This window comes from Tamandua tetradactyla, chromosome 14 (genome assembly GCF_023851605.1).
Source record: "Tamandua tetradactyla isolate mTamTet1 chromosome 14, mTamTet1.pri, whole genome shotgun sequence".
In the NCBI taxonomy this organism is placed as follows: domain Eukaryota; kingdom Metazoa; phylum Chordata; class Mammalia; order Pilosa; family Myrmecophagidae; genus Tamandua; species Tamandua tetradactyla.
Genome location: NC_135340.1, coordinates 237045 through 261181, shown reverse-complemented (window position 1 = coordinate 261181; position 24137 = coordinate 237045). Strand labels below are relative to the sequence as shown.

Genomic DNA, 24137 nt, shown 5'->3' with positions numbered 1-24137 from the left:
GGGGGGACTGAGACGCGACGGTGAGTGCCATCCTGCCGGGCGCTGAGGCAGGGTCTCTGCTGAAGAGGACTGGGTTCTTTTCTCCCGTGGTCCAGGGCTCGGCTGCCTGCGTCTGGGAGAACATTTGCTACCTTTACAGAGAGGAACAAAATATAATCCCAGGGATTTTCTCTTACTTTTCTGTCTCCTAAACCAGCATTTTTCCAAAGCGGTTTTAAGGGTCTCCATGCATAGTAAGGTAGGGAAGGCCAACCTGGGGTGAAAGAGCTGTCCCCAGCTTTCACCGCGCCCACCCAGGGGAAAACCCGGGCACCCAGGGCAGCTGGGTTGGTGGCCCTCTCCAGACGCCACCAACTTGTTAAAGTTGCCAATTCTTGGAGGAAGAGGCATGCAAAAGGGGGTCACACAAAACATGACACACCGATGATGTCTCAAATTCACGCCCAGTGACGTGGCGGATGTGGGTATCCGGGAGAAACCTGGAGACCAAGGCTGGTAGGTGTCCATCCATCACACATGGTGCCCCGGGGGGCATGAAGGACAAGAAGAGGCCTGGGCGGGGCCAGGGGAGGTGGAAGCAGAGGCAGAGGCCCCGCGTGTTTTGTTTGATTGTTCTCGCATATTTCGGGACTTTGTTTTATGTAAACCTGACCACAAAATCTACAGGTCTCCTGCATCCCTCTTTCTTTCTCTCTTGCCTAACTACCCTAAGCTGAGCTGAGAACCGAAGCAAACGTGCCCTCAGGGCAGGGTGAACTGTGTGCCCTCAGGGCAGGGTGAACTGTCTGCCCTCAGGTCGGAGAAGAGTGAAGACAGGGAACCGCGCCCGTGGTGGAGGAAAAGCCATTTGGCATTTGGCTTGTGGTCTCCGGGAGGCCATTCCTGGGAGGCTGTCCATGTAAAGGGAACTATGGTGCAAGGCTGAACGGAAGTTGGGAACTATGCATAACAAAAAGGTGTGGGTGGGCACTCAGACCCCTTTTCCGTTCAGTAGAACAATGACCGAGAGCTGAGGAGTGTGAGATACGGGCGTCTTTTATCACAGCCTCTCATGCACTTGCTGCGCTCACCGAACTTGAACTGCTCACATGGATCCTCATGTCAAAGGCCGGGAAGGGTTCAGTTTACAACCCCCACCCCTAGCTGTGCTCCTCAAGGCCAGTCTCCACCTGGTCTGCAGACGCTTGGGTCTCCGCTCTCAGGTGCCGCCTACCTCGAATCTGCGCATAAACGACTTGTAACTAGTTCCCTAAATGAGTCATGTTACTGCTAACCTCGAGGATGGGCATTTATTGCCTCCACAGACTCTAAACAGTGCCCCTTTTGGAAGCCCCAGATACTTTGCCAAACATTAGGGACACCCAAATCAATAGGCCAAGCCTGGATCCTAAGACTTCCTCTTGTGAAGCTTATGTAGGTAGCAGAGAAGCTTAGACTACCTGTAGGCACGCCTAAGAGTTCCTTCTGGAGGACCTCTGCTGTTGCTCAGATGTGGCCTCTCTCTCTCTAAGCCCAACTCTGCAAGTGAAATCACTGCCCTCCTCCTACATGGGACAGGACATCCAGGGGTGAAAGTCTCCCTGGTGGCGTGTGAGATGACTCCCAGGGATGAGTCTGGCCCTGGCATTGTGGGATCAACAATTCCATCCTGATCAAAAGGGGGAAAAGAAGAATAGCAATAAGGTGTCAGAGGCTGAGAGAGTTCAAATAGAGTTGAGAGGCTACTCTGGAGGTCACTCTTATGCAAGTGTCAGTTAGACATTGCCACTTATCATAGCTTGCTAAACCCCAACCCAAACCATTCTGCCAATCCTAAAGAACACCTAGAGCATTATATAAGATTCCACAAGGGTTCCATGCATTAGGGTAACTTTCCAGAAATGTACAGCCTTCAGATGGGTCCCTGGACCAGGTAAGTCCTGAATCCTAGCTTCTCCAGAACATCAACTAGTTCCATCCCCCCACCCCATATTATCAAGAGTCCTTCCAACATGAAGAAGTTAAAATGGGCATAGTCCAAATACCTCTAAAGAGAGGGAGAAAGATCAAAGGTGTTGGTGGAGTTAAACAGAGAAGTTAGGGTTTGACAAACGAGTGTGATTGCTGAATCACTATATTTATATTTCTTTTAGCCTCCAGTATCTTAGAGCAGCTAGGAATAAAAATCTAAAATTGTGGAATTGTAACCCATACCAAACTCTGAAATCTGTTTTACGACCAACTGTCGTATTGTGCTTTGAAATTTATTGCTTTTTTGTATGTTATTTTTTCACAAAAAAGAAAAAAAGTTGATTGTGATGATAAATGCACAGCTATATCATGATATCTGAACCGCTGATTGTACACTTTGGATGATTACATGCTATGTGAATATATAATATATAACAAAAAAGATTAAAAATTAGAAAAAAAAAGAGTGCTCTTTTCTTGTTAGCTAGTTCCATTCACCCATCAGATCCCATATTCAGTGTCCCTTCCCCTAAGATAGGGCCACTGCTAATTGCTGCCCCCGCTCCCTGCATTTAGACCAGTTTCTTGCTTGCCATCATGTTGCAAACCCTATTGGCCGGTCTCACTGGAGCTATAATCTCTGTGAGGATGAGGACTCTGTCCACAGCCCTGTCACATTCTTGGCCCCCAGCGTGGTACTTGTACACAGCAGGCACTGAAACCTTAGAGTGCTCCAGCTTTGACTGTGAACTCTTAGATAACTTGAGAACATGAATTTCTTTCTCATGCTTCTATGCACAGCTCAACGCTTCTCCCTCTTAAAGTTTCCTTGCTTGTTGCAGCCACCCACAGTGATGCTTCCTGCTTCCGCTGTGGTTAGAGCTCATTACTGGTACTGCTGGTAGCATATATCTCATTCTGGTTTGCAAGAGATTTGGCTCATTGCATGTGCATCTTTTCTACTGGAGTCCAAGCAACAAGAAGGCAAACACCACTCCCCACCTCATCCCTCATAATTTATTTTTCATAGAATTTTCACTGTAAAAATGCATTAATTTCACATTTTCCAGGTGAGAAAACCAGTTTTTCCCTTGTTTCAAGGGCTTTGGTGAGATTGAGAGGGATCTGACTTAGTGAAATTGAATGACATAAAAAAAACACTAATTCCAGTGGGCGCACAGGTGGCTCAGTGTAGAATTCTCACCTGCCATGCAGGAGACCCCAGCTCAATTCCCGGTCCATGCACCACCACCCCCCGCAAACAAAAACAAACAAATTCAACAAATGGTTCAATTCAACAAATTCAAATAAATTGAATTCAAAGTCACACAAATTCAACAAGTGATTCAGCAATAACGGGATACTCACATGGAAAAATAATGAAATGTGACCCCACCATATAGTGTACAAACAAAAAAACACTAATTCCAGTTGTAACTCAGGAAAGATGTGACCGAGAAAAGGCATTTAAAGTGAATCTTACTAAATTAACCATTTCTTCTCACCGACTTTCATTGTAATATCAATGATACATAAAGATGGAAAACATTTTCATTTCAAGGTGGAGAGGAAGTTTGGTACAGTAGAAAACTCACAGGTTTTATAATCAGACAATTTGTGTTTGAATTTCACCTCTGCTGCTCATTAACTTATGCATATTACTTGCTGTGATAATCCTTAACAGGCAGCAAAGAGGACAAATAGAAGGGAGGTTTTTATTTATTTTTGTTTGTTTTGTGTTTTCAAGTAATGAGTAGACAAGAGTATTCTATAAGTGGTAAAATATGAAAATGTGGTATACCCAGAACTTAGGGATTTAGTCAAATAAAATTTACAACCATATCAGGATTCTTTCAATTACAAGAACAGAAATGAAATTTAAAGAGGTTAAGGGGAAAAAGAGAGAACAGATTACATCACAAGTCAGGGACACACCTTGCGCTGTGTCCGCACAGCTGTATCCAGGGGCCCACATGGTCTCCTTGAAGCTCTGTCTCCCTCTCCATGCCATGGACAGACCAAGAGGGCCATCTGCAGCCCCCACCCCTCGTCCAAGAGCTCAGCAAATCCAGAGGGAAACAGAAACCAGCCCCTGGAATAAGGAGGGGCTGTTCCACAGAGGGAAGTTGGGTAGTTCCTTGAGAGGAGGAGAGCACATGCTTTCCAGGCTAAGTCAATGGATGCACGTCATGACGAACTTGGAATAATGATCATCCAATTATTTTTCATTTTTAAGACATGCCCAGATTTCTATTCCCTTTTTGTCCCCCAAGATATTGAGGATCACCAATTCCCTGATGCCTGGGCTAATATATACATAATTATGAATTATGATAATAATGGCTGAAACTGTTATGTACCCCAGAAAAGACATGGTTTTTCATCCTAATCAACTCTTGTGAAGGAAGACCTGGACTAAGGCTCAGGCTGGAACCTTTCGATTAGGTTGTTCCACGGAAACGTAACACACCCAAATGTGGGCATGGCCATTTGATTAGATTATTTCTGTGGAGGCATGGATCTATCTATTTGAGGCTAGTGTTGATTTAGTTTACTAGAGTTCTTTAAAAGGGGAAACATTTTGGAGAAAACTCAGACACAGACATTTGGAGATGCTTGGAGTGCAGACACAGATGCTTGGAGAGCTGTTAGAAATAAGAGTCCAGGTTGCTGTGTGCTTTCCCATGACATGCTAAGCAAGCCAGAACCTGGAGAGAATTGATACGGAGAAGCTGAGTGAGGGTCCACAGATGCTTGAAGAGGAAGCCACTGGAATCAGAAGCACAAAGCAACAAACGGGAGTAAAAACCTCAGGTGCCAGCCATGTGTCTTCCCAGCTGACAAAGAAATCCCGGACACCATTTGACTTTTCTGTGGGGTCAAGGAGTGTTTCTCTGAATGCCTTAGTTTGGACATCTTTTTAGCCTTAGACTGTAAACTTGTAACTTAATTATCCCCATTATGAAAGCCAATCCAGAAGGGAAAATGTAACATTTCCTTTTTTTTCCTCAAGAGACTCTACCAGTACTTTTTAATTATCAGCCCCCATCATTCGGGGTGTCTCCATGTATTATGTTGCGCTTTACAGAATTACAAGCCCTCATTCCTGTTCTGCACGCTATGTGTTTGGGTTGTTTAAATGAGTTATCCAGATAGGTTGATTTAGATTGTGTGCTACAGAAAATTTAGTCCTAGACAAAATTAACCCCTCTGCCTTTGGTCTCATGTAGCTGGTGAGTCTCTAGAGTACACACACTATCACCTTTTGCCCTTTATTCTGATTTACCTTAGTCCCAACCAAATGGGCTTTATTTTTATCTCTAATTGAAGCCTGATTTCTTTTTTAGTTGCCTTAACTGTTATTGTATGTAGCAATGCTGACTTTCAGAGCTGCAGAATTCCAGCTCTGAATCTCAGGTGTCACAGGTACTCAAATTTCCAGGGAAATACCAGCTTATACACATTTAGCTCAATGTCTCAGAATCTAGAAATACACTTACAATTTCAGACTAAGTATGGCTACTAGAAGAGTTTATGATCTAGTCTCCAATTCTCTTATAAGTATTTTTCTGAAAGAGACAAAAGCATACTTGTTCTTTTGTTTCTAACTTATTTGACACATTGTCCCCAAGGCTCATTCAGTTTTTTGTGTGCTTCATCACATTATTCCTTTTTGTAGCTGTACAGTATTCCAACATATGTATCATCATATATAATAGATATATATATAGATATGTCACAGCTCACCTTTTGGCTTCTCAGTTATTGTACCTGTGCTGGTTTGAAAGGATGTATTGACCCTAGAAAAGCATGTTTTAATCTAAATCCCATTTCATGAAGGTAGAATAATCCCTATTCAACACTGTATATTTGAAACTGTAATCAGATCATCTCCCCGGATGATGTGATTTAGTCAAGAGTGGTTGTTAAACTGGATTAGGTGACAACATGTCTCCACTCATTTGGGTGGGTCTTGATGAGTTTCTGAAGTACTATAAAAGAGGAAACATTTTGGAGAATGAAGGAGATTCAGAGACAGCAGAGAAGAATGACATAGCTATGACAAGCAGAGAGCCCACAAGCCAGTGACCTTTGGAGATGAAGAAGGAAAAAGCCTCCCAGGGAGCTTCATGAAACTGGAAGCCAGGAGAGAAAGTAGCAGATGACACCGTGTTCGCCATGTGCCTTTCTAGCCGGGAGAGAAACTGTGACTGTGTTTGCTATGTGCCTTTCCAGATGAGAGAGAAACCTTGAATATCATCAGCCTTCTTGAACCAAGGTATCTTTCCCTGGATGCCTTTGGTTGGACATTTCTATAGACTTGTTTTAATTGACATTTTCTCGGCCTTAGAACTGTAAACTAGCAACTTATTAAATTCCCCTTTTTAAAAGCCATTCTGATTCTGGTATACTGCATTCCTGCAGCCAGCAAACTAGAACAGTACCCAACAGCTCCCTCCACCATTTAGGCATTGTGGATGCTGTCCAAAATAAACAAACCATGTCTTACAGTATCCTCACTTGTTTGTATAATCAGCAGCACTTTCAATTTTAGACATTTTTCATTTCTTTGTTTCACAGCAACAAAGAACAGACAAACACAGTGTCACCAAACATCAAATCAAAACCTCTCCTGATATCTTGTCCCCCCCCCATTAGTTGCCCCTGGCAGTACTGTGATCCTGTTGGTGTCTCCCTGTTAACTATGGACCACAACAGGCATTTTTAGTTTCCCCCCATACGCTCTACTGTTGACTCTGTCCAATATCAAACTTTTGAAATAGCTCATGTGAGAACTTTGTAATTGCAGAATTAATCAGTGGGACACATGGCACCACACATCCCCTTTCAGTCATACTCACCTTCAATAGGACAGTGTGACTTATAGCCCTAATTGATTACCATTGCTTCTTTCTATTCCTTTGCATTTAGGTTTAACCTCATTGGGTAATCTTTTCCCTGTTGCTAGCTTCTGTGCACCTCTAGGTCTGCTGTATTCTACAGTGTAAACCTTTGAGATTTCCTTTACCAGAGTCATAATAGTGGAATCATACAGTATCTGTCCTTTTTTGCCTGGCGTATTTCACTCAGCATTATGTCCTCAAGGCTCATCCACCTTGTCATGTGCTTCAGGACGTCATTTTGTCTTACTGTTGCATAATATTCCATCATGTTCCATATTTTGTGTATCTACTCCTCTGTTGCTGGGCATTTGAATTGTCTCCATATTTTGGCAACTTTTGAAAGTGCCACACTATGTGTTCCTGTCATGCTTTCACCTCTTCTGGGTGTGTTCCGGGTATTGGTATTGCCAGGTCAGAAGGCAACTGTATATTTCGTTTTCTGAGGAACTGCCAAACTGTCTTCCACAGCAGCTGTACATTCCCACCCACAGTGAGTCAACGTTCCAATTTGCCCACATCCTCTCCAATACTTTCTCAAACATTATGGACGTCCAAGAAAATAGGCCAAGCCCTTGATTTTGCGCTTGCCCTAAGGAACTTATTTCTGTAGCGGAGAAGCTAATAGCCTCTCTTTCTCTAAGCACAAGTCTGCGGGGAAAATCATTATGTCTGGGTGAAAATTTCTCTGACAGTGGGGCCCAGGGTTAAGCCCAGCCTGGCACCATGGGATTGACAATGACTTATGGACTAAAAGGGGGGAAGAAATGCAACAAAATAAGGTATTAGTAATTACAAGAGTTCAAATGGAGTTGAGAGACTATTCTGGAGGCCACTCGTGTGCAAACTTCAGCTAGATAATTCTAATTGCCATACCCCAGCATTATTTCTACTAACCCCAAAGAACACCGAGGGCTCTAACTGAGACTCAACAAAGGACTCATGTACTAAGTTTACTTTCCTGAAACCGACAACCTCCAGAGGGTTCCCCAAATCCTGAAATCCACAAGGGCCAGCCCCTCCAGGAATATCAACTACTTCCATCTCCCCATCCTATACTGTTGACACCCTTTTCCAACCTAAAAAAGTTAGAAAGGGCATAACCCAAAGACCCGTATATTGGGAGTAGGATCAAAGAAGAAAGAGGAGTTATAACAGAGAAGATAGGATTTACCAACGGGAATAACTGCTGAATCATTACATTGATATCTCTTCTAGCTTCCAGTCATTTGGAAAATCTAGTAAAGAAAAACCTGAAAGTGTGGAATCGTAACCCATACTAAACTCTAAACTCTGCTCTGTAACTACTTGTTAAAATGTACTTTGATAATTATTGCTTTTTTTCTTTTTTGTATATATGTTATATTTTACAGTAAGAAATGTTTTAAAAAACGTTGATCCATTTATTACATCCCAGCAACATCAGCAAACTAAAACCATAACATCTATTTGACTATGTGCAGGTGCTGTGCTACAAGCTTTCCACAGATGATCTCATTTAATTCTTTTACCACCTCCCTAGGAGGAAGGCATTGTCATCTCCTCGATTCAGAGGAAGACAAGGAGGCGCAGATAGGGAAAGTGCCCAAGGGAGTGGAGTCAAGACTCTGGCACAGGGATGCTCACTCTAAACCACCCCCACCCTGCACACAGCCACGGGCACATCCAAACATCTACTAACAGATGCACAGAATTCCTTAAACACTAGTTTCTGATGTTAATACAAGTTAATTTACAAAATTAACACAAGGGATGGTGAACTACTTTGCTCACTTTCCCTTCTGTAAGTACAAAAATGGGGTAATGATGTTACAACTGCCATTGGCAATACAAATAAATCAGTATTTGTAAAACTTGGCACATAGTTACTTCTGTTGTTATTCTTATCAATAAGATAATAGCAGTATTTTTATCATTATTATCAGGTTAATCAATTATGTCTGAGCCCAGTGTTCCAGGGTTTGGAGGCCTGGGCAGGATGGGGTATCTGGATGAATGAATATCTGTGAATGTTCTAGTTTGCTAGCTGCTGGAATGTATATACCACAAACGGAATGGTTTTTAAAAAGGGGAATTTAATAAGTTGCTAGTTTACAGTTCCAAGGCTGAGAAAATGTCGTTCTGCTCTGCTCTCTTGATTGGGTTACATCTCCAGGGAGATGATCTAATTACAGATTCAAGCATACAGTATTGAATAGGGATTATTCTGCCTTTATGAAATGGGATTTTGATTACAACATGGCTTTTCTAGGGGACATACATCCTTTCAAACTAGCACATTCCACCCTCTGGACCCTAAAAAAGACATATTTTCCCCAAATACAAAATTCATTCATTTCATAACAATATCAGAGAACTTTAAAGCATTTCAGTAGCAATCAAATGCAATACAAGTTAGAAACAGTACAAACTCCCATCAAAGTTAGTTACAGGCATGGTCTGTTCTAAGGTAAAATTATCCTCAGGATCTGGACCTATAAAAACTCTAAACAAGTTATTTGCTGCCAACATGCAAAGAAGGGACATTCATAAGATATATATACCCATTTCCATAGGGAGGAAGGAACACAGGGGTCACTGGACCTAAGCAGTTTTGAAAATACGCAGGGCAAAGACCATTAGATTTCAAAGTCTGAAAATCATTTATCTTCAGGGCTTCTGAAAGCGGCAGCCCACCTTTCCAAAGGCCTATGCAGTGGCCTGCCTCTCTCTGAATACAAGCTTGGGGGACACTAAGGAGACCACCTTTTTCTCGGCTCCACTCTCTCCAAGCATCAGGGCTGCACTTGGGCTCTCTGCCATCTTTGGGGCACAAATGCTAGCTGCCAGAATGCAATATACCAGAAACGGAATGGCTTTTAAAAAGGGGAATTTAATGAGTTGCTAGTTTACAGTTCTAAGGCTGAGAAAATGTCCAATCAAAGGCATCCAGGGAAAGATACCTTGGTTCAAGAAGGCTGATGAAGTTCAGGGCTTCTCTGTCATCTGGAAAGGCACATGGTGAACACGGTCGGGGTTCCTCTCTCATCTGGAAGTGCACAGGGAGAACACGGTGTCATCTGCTAGCTTCTTCTCCTGGCTTCCTGTTTCATGAAGCTCCCGCAGAGGCATTTTCCTTCTTCATCTCCAAAGGTCGCTGGCTGGTGGACTCTGCTTCACGTGGCTATGTCATTCCTCTGCTCTCTCTGAATCTCCTTCATTCTCCAAAATGTTTCCTGTTTATAGGACTTCAGAAACTAATCAAGGCCCACCCAAATGAGTGGAGACATGTCACCTAATCCAATTTAACAACCACTCTTGATTGGGTTACATCTCCAGGGAGATTATCTAATTACAGATTAAAACATAAAATATTGAATAGGGATTACACTGCCATTATGAAATGGGATTTTGATTAAAACATGGCTTTTCTAGGGGACATACATCCTTTCAAACCAGCATAATGAATACCCTTGGTTTTGTGGCAAAAGGGAGACCCAAACAAGTGTTCCTCTTTATTTTTGATTGTTTAACCTGGGAAGGAGCCCAGAGCTCCAGGAGATCCCAGATGGGTTTTCAAAGACTGCCACATCCCGGGAGTGGGGAGTGAGGGCTCACTTGGGAAAAGTGGTGAGAAATGGGCTTTTCTTCTCTACCTTCCTGGAGCTGATCAACGAATTCAGCCACTGGTGAGGTTTGAGGGAAAACTTCCATCGTGGCCACTCCCATGCCCAGGAGCTCCCTTGTGGCTGGAGACTCTGTGCACGGCTGTCCCACTTGGGTGAGACAGGAGGACTGCTGGGGAGCAGCCACTAGCACACCTTGGAGTGGCGCTGTTGAGTTAAACCAATCTCTCTAGGACAAGATTCTTCAGCTTTTTTGTGCCTGAGCCCTTCTGACAATCTGGAAAGCCTATGAGCCCCTTCTCAGAATAATATTTTTAAATGCATAAAATTAAAAAAAATCCAGAGGCCTGCAAAAGAAACCAATCTTATTCAAATACAGTTATCAAAATATTTTTAAAAATTATGATACAATGTAAGCACTTTCTTATTAACTCATTGAATAACAGGATGTAGTGTAAGTCAAATAGCTGCCATCATTTCAAAGTAGCAATGAGGGCTTATAATCTTTCAAGACATCTGCAGCAGCTGGAACGTGATATGAGAAGATCTGCGTGTCCTGTGATGACAGTCAGTGATACTACTCGGGTTTGTTGCCTTGGGTCATAAAGGAAAGGAATATTTAATTTTCAGTTTGAGGTCAGAGAAAAGATGTAAGTGTTTTTCTTATCCAAGTGCAAGAACTTTCTGAATTCTTGTCTCCAAAGGGCCCAGATTAAAACCTCTGCTCTAAAACCTCAGGCGAAGAATTTCCTGCAAGAACCTGAAATTAAGAAAATGAGAGCTCGAATGGAAAGGAATGAAGCAAGGGAGAATCTGGGAAGTGAGAAACCTGGAAAACAATGAACAGTGCTTCCAGAGATTCTAATTCAGCAGGTTTGAGGTGGGCTGTGGGACTCCGACAAACCTCGGCTAGTGGATGGCTCTGCTGGTACCCAAACCCAGGTCTACCTGAGCCCAGAACCTGAGATTCTAACTCCCCGTCCCTACAGAGGTGCTACCACGCGACATACAGATACTACCAAGGAAACCAGAGTTCTGGGACATCGAGAAATTTGTGTAAGACACAACTAATGTCAGATCCAGGATGTAAATCAAGAACTCCAGACCCTAGGCCAAAGGCGTTACCACCAGGCGACATATAAAGGGAGACCAAAGAATAATTGACAATTTTTCAGCCTAGCATATGGCTATCTTGGCTCTGTCTCCTACCACTGCCTTCGCAAAGGCCAAAACAGAGGCCCCTGAACCACGAAGCAGGGTCCAGCCAGCGCAGCCCCATTTGCTCTGCCGGAAGGAGAGGTGGGCATGGTGCCCAGACTCTGGCCAGAACACAGTTCTGCTGGCACCCACTGCTAACCCCTGTTAGAATGGTTTAAAGACACAGCGCTTGTCAAACAACAGGAATGTCCCCCATTGGCAGAGGCAGCTAAAGTACAGCTGCTGACCCCATCTCTTTCAGCCGGAAGTTCAAATTTCAGCAGAGTGTTTTCATACAGCGCATTCCTGTGCCTTGCTAAGCATACTTTGATCCATAATCTGTAAACTGTGATGGGAATTGAAGCATATTCTTCATGGAATTCCCAAAGCAGGGAATTCAGAGGCCACTGTCAGTGGAAATTCAAAGGAAGTTCTAGTTTGAAAGCTGCCAGAATGCGATATACCAGAAATAGAACAGCTTTTTTTGCATGGGTAAGCTCAGGAATCGAACCTGGGTCTCCTGCATGACAGGCAAGAATTCTGCCTGCTGAGCCATCGAGGCCCGCCCTCAGAACAGCTTTTAAAAAGGGGAATTTATTAAGTTGGAAGTTTAGCGTTCTAAGAACATGAAAATGCCCAAATTAAAGCAAAGCTATAGAGATGTCCAAATTAAGTCATAAACAAGAGATTACTTTCACTCAAGAAAGGCTGATGAAATTCAAGTTTTCTCTCAACTGAAAAGGCACAATGGTGAACATGCTGACATCTGCTAGCTTTCTCTCCAGGCTTCTTATTTCATGAAGATCCCCCGGGGGCGTTTTCCTTCTTCATCTTCAAAGGTCTCTGGCTTGGTGGGCTCTAGTGGTTCTTGTGGCTTTTAAGCTTTCTCCAAAAATTCTTCCTCTTTTAAAAGATTCCAGTAAACTAGTCAAGACCCACCTGGAATAGACAGAGTCACATCTGTCTCCAATCAAAGGTTAGTGCCCACAATTGGGTGAGTCACATCTCCGTGGAGACAATCTAATCAAGTTTCCAAAACAGTACTGAATAGGGATTAAAAGAAACAGCTGCCGCCACAAGATGGCTCAGGATGAAAACATGGCTTTTCTAGGGCACATAATCCTTTCAAATAGACATAGTCCCATCAGTCAACTCCAGTTTCATCCTACTTCTAAAGCCTTACAAGAGCTGAGAAACCAACTCTCAACTCTCCCCTATTTCTTTTGCCCACATCTTGGCATTCACTTGCTGCTGCCCTTATACAATTTATATCAGGAGTTGATAATCTTTCAGAAATGTCCTTTCAAATTTTTATTTAATTTGTCCATGTGTGGAGATAAAAAGGCACATGCCAGTCTTCTGCTAAAGGGTAGATGAGCCAGAAATATTAACCAGAGACATTTCAAGATTCCCCATTCTCTCCTAGGTTCACTGCAGCTTGTAGGAAGTGGAGAGACACTCTAGGAAATGTGCCGTCTAATTCTGGTTCTTGAAAGTAGAAAGACATTGATGAATTGAAGGGAAAGGAGAATTGGACAGTGATGAAGGACACAGATGTCCCTCTAATACCTTGTTCCTTTAGCCAAGCCTCAGATATGGATATTACTAAAAGATGTCTGCTTAAAAGAATGTATCATGTCCCATCTTTTGTAATTATGCCACAAAGAACTTATTCTTTGAATCTTAAGGCTTTTCTTCAGGCCCCTTCCCTGAAGGGAAAAGCTTTCCAAGCCCTAGTTTCAAAAATTGTATGCTGAACTGTTACTGGTAAAAAGTAGGATTATCTGTTAACACTCTGAGATGTCCATTTCCTTTAGCCACCAGGTTGTTAAATAGAGACGTAGGTGCTACGCCTACCCCTTCTCAGCCCCCTCTCTCCTTCCTTCACAGTCTGTCTCTATTCCCATTGCAAGAAACCACTCTCCTGAGGAGAACATCCTTCTCCCAATTTTCTCCAGCCCTCACCCTTGGACTTCTGCAGGTTTGGCATGTTTCACTCTCTCTTTATTTCCTAGGTTCCTACACTCAGCTTGTCCTGGCACAGACCCTCCCCCTTTAACAGCTGCTGCATCTCCTCTATAGGCTCCTTCTCGCCCTACTGCCTGCTTGGGAGAAAGTCCCATTTTATTCCTGACTTCTTTGCTTTTCTTTTGATGATTTCTGTGTCTTTGAAACCTCAGCTCCTGGCTGGGAGACTTGGCAGACTGCAGCAGCAATAAAGAGGAAGCTCCCAGGCCTTAGGATTGCCTGGCTTCCCCAGAAATTATGACTAACTCTGGGAAACTGATGGTGACCTGGACTGGTCAGAAAAGGCTAAGGCATGCTGAGTAGCCTGCAGACAAGTTCTCAGGCTCCTATGGGGGCCTCGGCTATTTCCACAGCAGGACTCTGCCAGGAAACCCTTTAACCAGTGACCCCTTGTAGACCCTTTTGATTTGCCCTCTTTCCCTGCCAGAACTTTCCTGTTTTGCAGCCTCCGGATATATCTCCTGCCTCTTTGGCTCTCTTCCCTCCCATTTATTTTTTGGAGTGGAAAGAATAATGAAATTGGGGCCAGTAATTCTGGGTTTCAGCTCTGGATGTACTGGCAGCTAACCATCTCAATAAGCCATGGAAAAGCTATAGGCCACTTCCTCATCAGTGGAACGAGAGGTGGGTCTGTGTAATCTCTATGATCCCTTTAATTCATGGTAAGGAGAATCACCTTACCTCATCACCTTACCCACCTTAGAAGTGGCAGAGTAGCAGAGTAGACCTCTAGCAGTCCTTGGCCAAAAAATGAAGGAATCTTGAGGCTAAAGGTCCTCAGTGGATGAGATTCTTAAGTCGGAACACCACTTCTACTGAGGGGTATAAAAGCTCTTTAAGCACTCAGAAATCAGGAGAGTCTGAGATTAACCAAAAAAGCAATGGGCCTAGAGAAAACTTACCTTCAACTTTGCCAGCAGTGATGCGTGGGTAGAAACTGTGGGAACAGCTGAGCAAACATAGTTACGATAACTTCTAAAGTTTGTAAGTCAGTAACTTTTGAGAAGTAAACTACTCATATCCCTGGGATCTCTGTGGTTAGACTCTGCGCCTTAGAATTCGATTCTGGATAATATTAAAGAGCAACTGTCGTTTCAAAGCTTCTGACAGTTCTTTGTATTTTTTTCCATAACAACATCATCAGATAAATGATCACTTTATTAAGCTGTGCCAAAAATGAATTTTTAGCTATACCAAGGCAGGACCGGAGCCTGATTTAGACTAGAGATAGGAGTGCTATAATGCTGTACATGGAAAAGTAGCTGAAATTTGGAAGTTGTGCTTAGATATCTGGGCAGAAACAGGGAAGGAGCCTTTCAAAAAACATGGCAGAAGAGAGCAGGTAGGGCCAAAGAAGTGTTCTGAGGTAGAGGATGGTCAGTCAATCAAAATGTCTAGACACAGGATGCTGTGACACCACCATTCTGAGTCCATCTGCATTTCCAGGCCTCCATGCATCTAGTTTTTATTTCATAGGTACAATATCTTCTTTCATCTTTCTGAAGATACGATTCATGATTTGTTTTTCTGTTTGTTTGTTTTTCTTCTGCTTTCTGCATTAGTTTCTCCTGAGTTCTTTTTTTTTCCTGTTTGTTTTGATTTCTGTTTTTGATGGCATCTTTCTTCAAATGCCTCATGATCTTTGACTTTTCGCAGAGGTGAAAGTGACCCTCCAAGCTACCTGCAGCCTGAGCGTGAGGGTGGGTGGCTGGTAATCAGGCCTTCGTATTTGGGGCTTGCAAATGTCAGTGCCTAAGTATCATTTCTGTGGAGAATGAACCTTTACTTTTCCTTTTTAGGGGAGTGGGTGTATATGTAAATGTCTGGCACACTGGAAGCAGGAGAAGGGAAGGAGGCTGGGGGTTACTTTTCAATGCTTAGGCTTTCAATTAGTTGCCATTTTTCCACTTTTGCCCCTCAATCCCGTCCTCTTCCATATCTGGAATTCCCCAATTCCTAAGTCTTTTTTTTTTTACCATCTACAAAAAGCAAATCAACTTCAGAGCTCCTGGAGAGGGGTTTATGGGGTGGAGTAAGATGAAGCAGGCAAGGGGTGGCTTCTGGGCTGCAGGTTGGGTGGAGACCCTGGGGCCACACCTTTCTCTTTTGGTTACTCCCATCTCTCTTTTGGTCACCTCCCCTCACTTCCATTTCCTGCAGCCCTGGTGCCTCCAAGCTTTGAATCTCTCCAGGAATCCATGGGGCTACTTGTCTTGTCGCCCTCGCATAGCCTCTGTCCGCAACTAGGTAGCAGATTTCTCTACACTGCCATGTCACTCACCTTCACACAGCTTATTTCTATCTCCCATTCACTGTTTTCTATTCCCCAGGTCTCTCTAATGATACATTGAAATTTATCTTCAGTTTTGGCATTTATCAAAACCTAGCATTTGACTTTAGGCTTGGCCTTTGGAAAGCCAAAAAGCCAACTCTACCATTCCAATATAATTTCTGTCATAGCTGACCTTGTGCATGATCAAGGATCAGATGAACGAGCCGGCTGCCATCATGTCAAATGAGGTGACCAGTGTTAGTGATATGAACAAGGCTAGTCATTAAGACCCATTGTCCGTATCTGAATGTTCACTTTAAATTATCAGAAAGCCTCATAGGGCGGGCCACAGTGGCTCAGTGGCAGAGTTCTTGCCTGCCGTGCCAGAGACCTAGGTTCGATTCCCATGTTCCTGCCCATGCAAAAGAAAAAAAAAAAAAAAAAAAAAAAAAATATATATATATATATATATATATAGGGAACCTTATAACTTTAAATAGAAACTCTCTTTATGTGCTTTATATATTGAAATTCTCTCAGTTTATTAAAAAATATATTTACATTTTGCTGCAAAAATAAAATGCTACTGCAATTAATCATATGTAAGCTTTCATTTAATCTACAAAACAATTAAGAAATTTCAAAAGTTAAACAGGGAAATATATATTAGCAATTAATATGAATATTAAGAGAAGATGTATTAGCTGGAAAATTTTATGAGTAAATTATATCGTTTATGAAGCAACAATTTAAATAATTTAGATAATAGTAGAAGGTAGAAATGGAAATTTACTTAAAATTCTAATCTTTGTAGAATTGTTTGGTACACAAAATATTTGTAACATTAAGTAAAATAACTTGTAGGAACTATAATTTTTTATTATTTAATTACGTTTAAGCCATGATTCTTCCCTGAAAATGTTTTATGTGGGAATTGCTTTCATCTTGTGAAGATGAGTATGAAGCAGAATGTCAACTTTGCCTCTTAAAATCTTCACAAGAGAATAAAAACTAACTCCTGAATTACAGCATGAATAATAAATGATCTTTTATCCAATCATAATAAAAAGTAAAAAGATGTGAAGAAAAGGAGAACTGTTATTTCTAATAATCAAACTTTAAAACAGCAGAATTTTCAAAACTACCTTTAAAAGGTAATGCTTTGTAATTTGGAGTCTACAGAAGCCTAAAATTTACATGAAAACTTGTCAAATGATTATTATATACTGCCAACTATTTTCAACAGTTGAAGACAAAAGATTATTTTGATTTACCCAAGAGATGAATTCTAGATACAAAGTTGCTTCCGGAAAAACATCTCCATTCCATCTACCTAAATATAAGAGATTTGGAAATTTGTCATCTACTCATTCAGCTTGTTCATTTAAGATGAAATAGAAGCTGTTCCATGTTAAAAGAGCTGCTTGAGCAGACGCAAGTCTTAATATTTCCTTTGTATGTAATGTTGCCAGACAGACAGAACCAAGACTTAATGATTTCTTGCAGAGAAAATAGTTGGTTTCCTGAAGCACGCTGAAGAAAACACTGAACTGATGTGCCTTGAGAGGGTGACTATCTTTTACATGATCTTGTTGTAAAGCTCCAGGAAAGATGCTGAAATTAAAGTACAAGCAGTGAAAGTTGAGATGCAGATGGAAATTCAAAGATGATTTTTAAAAAATGTTCAAAGCATTGATCCATTAACCCATTGCCACATTTCTAGACCAGAATTTAAGGACAATGTTTATTTTTTCAGATGCTAAACATTAAGTGCCTGCAGAAAGAAAGAAAGAAAACTCTGCGGGTGAGCTCACTGCCGTCCCCTCTATGTGGGGCATGACTCCCAGGGGTGTAACTCTCCCTGGCAACATGGGACAGGATTCCAGGGTTTGAGCTTGGCCCAGGCATCATAGGATTGAGAAGGCTTCTTGACCAAAAGGAGGAAGAGAAATGAATCAAAATAAAGTTTTCGTGGCTGAGACATAGAACCAAGAGGTCATTCTGGAGATTATTCTTATGCAGTATATAAATATCCCCTTTCGGTTTTTGGTGTATTGAAGTAGCTAGAGGAAAATACCTGAAACCATTGATCTGTAATCCAATGGCCTTGATTCTTGAAGATGATTGAATAACTATAGAGCTTTTAAGGTATGACCGTGTGATTGTGAAAACCTTGTGACTGACTCTCCCTTTATCCAAATGAGTAAGGAAAAAAAAAGACAATAATAAATAAATAATAGGGGAGAGGTGGCATGAGATGTTTTGGGTGTTCTTTTTATTTTTATTTTTACTTTTATCCTTATTTTTATTTTTTGGAATAATGAAAATGTTAAAAAATCAATTGTGATGATGAATGTACAACTATATGATGATACTGTGAACCACTGACTACAATTTGGATGATTATATGATATGTGTATATATAAAATATATCAATAAAACTGTATTAAAAAGGCAAGTGCATTATATATAATGAAAAATCAGTGGTTTGGGACTCACAATAAACGTGCAATTTATGACAAAAACTGTAAAGGTGGGAGAACAGAGAGATATAGTAACATAGTTTGTGTATACTATTAAAGATAAGTTTGTATCAAAGAAAATGAAACCGCTATAGATTTAAGACATTAAATTTAAGCTCCATGATAGCTATAAAGAACATATAAAGAATACATAAGTTAAAAAACACAGAAAGTAGAGTATAGGGTGCCAGAGGAAGGGTGCAGAGGGAATGAGGATTTAACGTAAAATGGGTGTGGGATTTCTGTCGGGGAATATGGGAAAGTTCTAGTAAAGGAGGGTGGTGATGGTAACGCAACATTGGAAACGTGATTAATCCCACTGAATGGTATGCTTTGCAAGGTTAAGATGGGAAAGCTTAAGTTATCTGCATGTTGCAACAATTGAGAAAAAAAAGAGACAATGACAAATGCAACATATGCTCATGAAGGGGATCTTACAACAGAGAGGAGGTGCAAAAGGATATTATCAGTAAATATGAAAAAATTAGAATATAGATGGTAAAAGTTATATCAAGGTTAAATTTCTTGAACTTGATAACTGCACTTAAGATGGCTACATAAGTGAATATCGTTGTTCTTAGGAAATGTACATGGTGGTACGAAGGGTTCACAGAGTCTGACATATGTAACCTACACTCAAGTGTTCAGAAAATGGAAAGACAGGTAGAAAGAACGGTATGACAAATATGGCAAAATGTTAAAATTGGTGGATCTGGGTGTCTGAGCAGCAGGGGTTAAGGTATGTTGAAGTTCTCTGTATGTGATCAGTGTTGTTTATTTTTCACTGTGAAACTTTTTATTTTTTAAGATGATAGAACTGGGTTGCATTAATTATACTTAAAATACTATAAAGCATTATGTTTAAATGTACATTATCTGAATTTTGCTTGAAAAAAAACACTACCCTCTTTCCAGTAAAAACATTCTTTTAGTTTCCAGGGACCTGAGAGTATACCTGATCTGAATGAGTTGGGAATTGCTCTTAGAAAAATAAACATATTAAAATGTAAACATATTAATGAGATGTTAATAGAGAGAGTGATACTGTATCTGTTAAATTGTAAGATCAGCACATAATCATTCTCTATTGGAGAAAAAACAGAAGTGATGTCCTGGAGTGGGGGAAGGCAAATTCAAGTTGAAAAGTTTCCACCCAAATGTAGTAGATGATGTGTATATTATTTAAATGCAATATATTCAAGTCTCCACACTGTATTACATCACAACTTTTGTTTATGATGCGAATTTTTACAATACAAACAAAAAATACAAAAATGCAATATATGAATACAGTTAAATGCAGATGGTGACTTTTTTTCCTTTTCAAGAGGCCATGATTTCCATTTCTAGTAAAATAAAGAGACTGCACATAGGTAGAAACAAGTTGGTCATTAGCTTCACAATTTTGCCTAGAAATGATCTATAAATGCATTCCCCCCCCCCGCTACTTACCATAAAGAGTAAAAAAGGAGTTAAGGGAAAGTTTCCTTGTTGTTTCCTACCATATGAAAGATGCTATACTCTATTTTAGCAGGGCCAATATATGAAAAATATCTAAATTAAATGTTATTACAAAAATGAAGCAGTAATGAGACTCTGGTTAAAGAGGGTACTAATGAGAATAGTGTATATTTAAAGAATCACAAACAAACAAAAAGGTTGTTATAAAAAAGCTCTAGGTACAGTGTAAGCATGTAGTTTTTTTTTCCATGTGTATTTTTAAACAATGGAAGTGTCAAAAAACAGGGTCAACTGTGTTAGCATTATTGTATATGCTGCCTTGAATGGAGCTCCTGTATTATAATCATCACAGAGAAGCATAGTTTGCATCATATTATGGCAATTTATCCTTAATGAAAACCTTCCAGAGTCCTTTTATTTCAGAATATTCTGTAAACAATCAAACCACCAGAACATGATTGTACAACAGTAAAATGTTCTCCTGCATTAAATTGAAGACATCGGCCTTAAAAAAACAGAAAAAGAGTAGGAAAGGCACTTAGAGCTCTTACTTTCTAAGAACACAACAGCCCTAGACAATTCAAAGCATCTTAATCTCCATCAAGAAGAACAACAACAAAATAATAAGTTTTGTCATGCTGTTATTCCATCATTATGGATAAAACTGGTGTCCAAGCTGGCATGTTGGCAACTAACACAACCGGTGATCAATAGAAGGTTTAAAAGATCTTCCGTTTCTTCTTGTTCTTTTCCAGGTTTCTCGAAGAGTTCTGTGGTTCTAATATACATTTGTTAAGCTTACCAATTTGCTTTTTCGTCCTCAAACTGACAATGTTTATCCTCTAATTCTTTGTGCTATGCTTCCAAATTCTTTTTCATTTGCTCTTGGCGCCCCTTAGCTTCTGAAGATTTTCCTTTGACCTTCATCTCAACACCTGTTCCATCTCCGTCTTCATCTTGGCTACATGCTCCCTTCTTTCTTCCTCCATCTGAGCCAGAGGAATCCTGGTAAGCTGCCCTTCTTTCTTGTTGTTATCAACTCCATTATGAGTCACAGCTGCCAGTTTTCTGCTTCTGTAGTTCTCACAGTCTACAGTATTAGTGACATCTTTCAAGTCCTGCATGTGTGTTCGTATCAACATATTTCTTAGAACTGTAAAATCACAATGTTCATCATTTTCAACTTCAGCAATACCCCAAGGACACTGCCTTCCTCTGACCCCTCTGCTGTTAGCTTCTATGACAGTGTTACTGCCCACCACAGAAAGGGTAAACGGTCCTTCATCTTTTTAACAAGCTTATTTTCTTCTTCATCATTTGTTTCTGGAAATTCATATATTTTAAGTTTATGTTCTTGGATTTCTTTCATTATCTGTTTTTTAAATTGTTGGCAATTCTCTGGTGTGAGAGTGTCTGCTCTGGCAATAAGTGGGATGATATTCACTTTTCATGTAAGAGCTTTGTAAACTCAATATCCAATGGTGTAAGTCCATGTCCTGAAGGAGCAATGAAATATAAACAGCACTGCACCCTGTTGTCAGGCATCTGTCATGTGTTCGTTCGAGATTCTGCATTTAGGTACTCTTCCAATTTACTATCAATGTAATCGATGACAGGCTGCCAATAATTACCATTATCCACCGCATCTCCCAAGCCCGGGGTATCAACGATTGTCAGCAGCAACTGAACACCACCTTCCTGGATTGCTCCACCTGTACAGTCTTTATTCACTCTATACGAAGGACCTGGATACTCTGGAGAATACAGATCTTTGAGGAATAACGAGCTGATTAATGTTGATTTTCTCAGTCCAGATTCACCTGCTATTGTAAGTGTGCATTCAAACCTCTTTTCACGGCTTTTCTGTCTGCTTGATTTGGGAGATCTGCAAACCCCACACAGCCTTCAAGGCGCTTCTGCTGAGCCACGGTGCTGCGGTTGATGTGCCTCTGGTCAGCAGGAGTGGGTCTTGCACTGTGATCAGCATTGTCTTTGCAACTTGTAAGTTTATAGTATTTCAAAATAAATAAATAAACATACTATTAATTAGGGTATATTACATTTTTAGCTCCATTCGTTTCCTTAAAAATATGGTAATAATAGTTAACATATACATAGTTCTCTTATGCTTGACATGTATTTTAACTCTTTTAATCCCCCTGCAAGGAAACTGTTCATGCTCATATAGCTAGAAAATAGCAGAGCCAAGACTGAAACAAAGCATTTTGGCTCTGAAGTCTATGCTTCTAACTAATAGGCTATACTACTTCTTGACCAGCTTTTCTTATAATTAAATATTATTCTACAACACCTTTTTTAGATGGTATGTAGAATTCTACTGGATGGATAAATAATCATTATTTTGAAAATCTCTTGTAATTGTTCATCTGGATTGTCTATATTTCCCTTATTAAGCAATGCTGGGTTGAATCTAATCGTAGTCCATCTTCATGCTACTTGATGACTTTCTTGAATTAAGGATGTGTGTTTTAATCCTGGCCTCTTAGAACTGATATAATGCAGCACTACTTGCCCTCCTCTCGATCATGATTGGACATTTCTCCACTGCCACCAACGAGGTGTTGTTTCCTGTCTTGTAGATTCACACTTCTTCCCTTTGTATCTCCCACAGGCTGCTGCCTAGCAATGTGTGCTGGTCTGAAAGGAATTATGCACCCTAGAAAAGCGATGCCTTAATCCTAATCCAATCTTGTGGGAGCAACCATTTCTTCTAATTCCTACTCGCCACTTTAGGTTGGAAACTTGATTAGATTATCTCCATGGAGTTGCTACGCACCCAATTGTGGGTATTAGCTTTTGATTAGATGGAGATGTGACTCCACCCATTCCAGGTGGGTCTTGATTAGTTTACTGGAATCCTTTAAAAGAAGAACCATTTTGGAAAGAGTTACAGAGCCCAAACAGCCAGAGACCTATGGAGATGTAGAAGGAAAATGCCTCTGGGGGAGCTTCATGGAATAAGAAGCAGGGAAAGAAAGCTAGCAGACTCACCATGTTCACCATGTGCCTTTCCAGTTGAGAAAGAAACCCTGAAAGTCATTGGCCTCCTTGAACCAAGGTATCTTTCCCTGGATGCCTTCGATTGGACATTTGTATAGCCTTGCTTTAGTTGGGACATTTTCACGGCCTTAGAACTGTGAAATTGCAACTTAAATTCCCCCCTTTAAAAGTTGTTCTGTTTTTGGTATATTGCATTCCAGCAGCTAGCAAACTAGAGCACAGTGCTTGCTACTAAACTACACAAACAAGCACACCACACGCATAGAACCAGTTGTCTCAGCTCAACAAACTTCTAATATAGCAGTGGGGGAAGTTGGAGGGGAATGAACCAGGTAAATTATAGGCTCAAAGTCTCACACTGCTAGCTGCTACTGACTTGAAGCATTTCTTGGCTTTCCTGGACACTTCCTATTCCATCTCTTTCAAATTGCCTTTCCCCTTCCCAGTTCCTGCCATTGGACTGACACTGTCCTTTCTATTCAGTTAAACCACAAGGTAATGCTGAAATTCAACCTCTTTTGACCTGCAAAAATAGAAGTTTCACTTGGTTCAACATTGGAAAATTGGGCTGAGATGTTTATTTACCCATTGGAAAACATGGCAACCTCATGTCATGCAGTATAGCTTTTCAAAGCCTATGTAAGCCTTTCCTATATCTGGAGAAATTTCCATCTTGTAGATCCTGGTTTGACCAGTGTAGAAAGCAGAAACTTGCTTTCCCAGACTCCTGTGGGACTAGAATATATGCATGTGACCCAGGCTTCTCCAATTAGGTGCAAGATTTTTGACTCAGAAGAGAATGAAAGGAAGGGGCTGGTCTGTCTCTGGAGAGGAGAGAAGATGGGATTGGGAGAGAGCATAAGGGGGTGTTCTTGGGTGATGGTTCTATTTCTTGGCCTAGGTGATTGTTATATAGAAACTTGCTATGTGATAATTCTTTTGTATTATTATTATTTTTTTACATGGGCAGGCACCTGGAAGCGAATCCAGGTCTTCTGGCATGGCAGGCAAGCGTCCTTGCCTGCTGAGCCACCGTGGCCCGCCCAATTCTTTTGTATTTTGTGTTCTTTTTAGATGTGCTATTGATAGCTAGGTAGAAAGATGCTTTTCACTTAAGCAGATTTGATTCATTTCTAGACTAAAAATTCTTGCTGCCTTAATTTGCTACAATTATTCTCAA

At 40.9% G+C, this 24137-nt stretch overlaps 1 pseudogene; it reads right to left on the bottom strand.

The window, feature by feature from the left end:
* Positions 1-20611: 20611 nt before the first annotated feature.
* Positions 20612-22484, bottom strand: LOC143656567 (septin-7 pseudogene; annotated as a pseudogene).
* Between the last annotated feature and the right edge of the window lie 1653 nt (positions 22485-24137).